At 58.1% G+C, this 2412-nt stretch overlaps 1 long non-coding RNA gene across 6 annotated transcripts; it reads left to right on the top strand.

Moving 5' to 3' along the window:
• The first annotated feature begins 351 nt into the window (after positions 1-351).
• LOC127001820 (uncharacterized) lies at positions 352-2132 on the top strand. Of its 6 annotated transcripts, XR_007755461.1 has the most exons (4): positions 352-506; positions 669-755; positions 840-1010; positions 1517-2132. It is a non-coding gene; the product is annotated as an uncharacterized LOC127001820 (long non-coding RNA). The 6 variants fall into 6 exon arrangements; XR_007755460.1 differs by lacking the exons at positions 669-755; positions 840-1010 and adding an exon at positions 1182-1352 and having other exon boundaries at positions 1517-2131; XR_007755459.1 differs by lacking the exon at positions 669-755 and having other exon boundaries at positions 1517-2131.
• The last annotated feature ends 280 nt before the right edge of the window (positions 2133-2412 follow it).

Below are 2412 nucleotides of genomic sequence, written 5' to 3'. Positions count from 1 at the left end.
TAACGCTTTCCACAGCTACCCACGCCCCTGTGACACCAACTCCTCCAGCCACCCGCTGAAAAAGCTGCAACGCCAACATCACTCCGCCCGCAGATTCAATATAATACTCTCAATAACGTTTCTTAAATTAGTAACCACAACACCGCCTCGCCGCTGCTTCACAGCTTATCAGTCTGTCAACACAAAGAGCTAAAAAATGCAACCAACACGCGGACGTAAAGAAACCAGCGTCCAGGGCAGCGTTTGGCCGTGCGTCCAGAGACAGTTGTGTGTACCTGTGGCTGTGTCTGAAGCTTAATTGTTTTGTTGCTGTGAAAAGAACGATAATTGAAAACCAAGAGTTATGGGAAGGTTAAAATGGGCTAAGGGCTATTTAGTATAGTAAGAGAAAAGTGTAACCGGAGGAAGAGAGAGCCTCGCCTGGGTCTGGGGGACGGGGAGATAGACCCCCACACCCATGGACAGGCTCAGATGATGACGGGGGCGCCGCCCATGCAGAGGGGGAGGTCGTCGGCAGGGGCGGCGGGGGCAGCGGCCCCATATTCACATGATGATGATGATGATGATGCACCGCCCTTGGGGAGGCCGTCAGGGGCGGCGGGGGCAGCGGCCCCATATTCACATGATGATGATGATGATGATGATGCACCGCCCTTGCCAAGGGGGAGGTCGTCGGCAGGGGCGGCGGGGGCAGCGGCCCCATATTCACATGATGATGATGATGATGATGATGCACCGCCCTTGCCAAGGGGGAGGTCGTCGGCAGGGGCGGCGGGGGCAGCGGCCCCATATTCACATGATGATGATGATGATGATGCACCGCCCTTGCCAAGGGGGAGGCCGTCGGCAGGGGCGGCGGGGGCAGCGGCCCCATATTCACATGATGATGATGATGATGATGCACCGTCCTTGCCAAGGGGGAGGCCGTCGGCAGGGGCGGCGGGGGCAGCGGCCCCATATTCACATGATGATGATGATGATGATGATGCACCGCCCTTGCCAAGGGGGAGGTCGTCGGCAGGGGCGGCGGGGGCAGCGGCCCCATATTCACATGATGATGATGATGATGATGATGCACCGTCCTTGCCAAGGGGGAGGCCGTCGGCAGGGGCGGCGGGGCAGGCCCCATATTCACATGATGATGATGATGATGATGATGCACCGTCCTTGCCAAGGGGGAGGCCGTCGGCAGGGGCGGCGGGGGCAGCGGCCCCATATTCACATGATGATGATGATGATGATGATGCACCGTCCTTGCCAAGGGGGAGGCCGTCGGCAGGGGCGGCGGGGGCAGCGGCCCCATATTCACATGATGATGATGATGATGATGCACCGTCCTTGCCAAGGGGGAGGTCGTCGGCAGGGGCGGCGGGGGCAGCGGCCCCATATTCACATGATGATGATGATGATGATGCACCGTCCTTGCCAAGGGGAGGCCGTCGGCAGGGGGCGGGGCAGCGGCCCCATATTCACATGATGATGATGATGATGATGCACCGTCCTTGCCAAGGGGGAGGCCGTCGGCAGGGGCGGCGGGGGCAGCGGCCCCATATTCACATGATGATATATATACAGGTGACTCGCGAGTCGGGACAAAGACGACGATGAAGACAGGACGAACATACAGGTGACTATGACGGTGGGAGGAGCCGCGAGTCTGACAAAGACGACGATGAAGACAGGACGAACATACAGGTGACTATGACGGTGGGAGGAGCCGCGAGTCTGACAAAGACGACGATGAAGACAGGACGAACATACAGGTGACTACACGGTGGGAGGAGCCGCGAGTCTGACAAAGACGACGATGAAGACAGGACAAACACACACACATCGCCGCGGTGGGTCGTGCAGTCCGCGGTGGAGGGTGGTGGCGTAGTCCCTCCTGCTGCTGCTGGCGTGGACGGCCAGGGCGTGGTGAGGGCCGCCGTGGTCGTGGTGGCGGCGGCAGTGGCTCGGTGGCCAGGAGCAGCAAGGCCTCGTGGGGTGGGGGTTCCCCAAGTGCACAATCGAGTCGGTGCTCTCCTTGGGGCCGCCAGGTCCGGACCAGGACGGGCTCTCGCCACACCGATGGTTGCGTCCAAACCAACAGTTTAACCCAAACAAAAAAAAATGCAGCTGATGGTGCATCGAGAGAGAAATGTTGTGCTAAGGACAATGTAATATGGTGAAGAGAGGCGAGGGTTATGTTGAGGGGGAGACGGCTGTGTTGATGGCGGCCGATGACGAAAGCAGGAAATTGCTTCTTTCCTCCCTCTCTCCCTTCTTGTCATCTTTTTTTCTCTCCTTCCTATTTCTTCATTGCTCTTCAAGGAGCCTTAAAAAAAGTGTTCAAAGTATACGTGCTCTTCTGGCCCCTCGGCAGCGTTTGTAACGACACTCGTGATTCTTCATAGCAGGAGATGGCTTGTG

Source organism: Eriocheir sinensis, chromosome 21 (assembly GCF_024679095.1).
Source record: "Eriocheir sinensis breed Jianghai 21 chromosome 21, ASM2467909v1, whole genome shotgun sequence".
Lineage (NCBI taxonomy): Eukaryota > Metazoa > Arthropoda > Malacostraca > Decapoda > Varunidae > Eriocheir > Eriocheir sinensis.
This window is presented reverse-complemented; position numbering and strand designations above follow the sequence as displayed.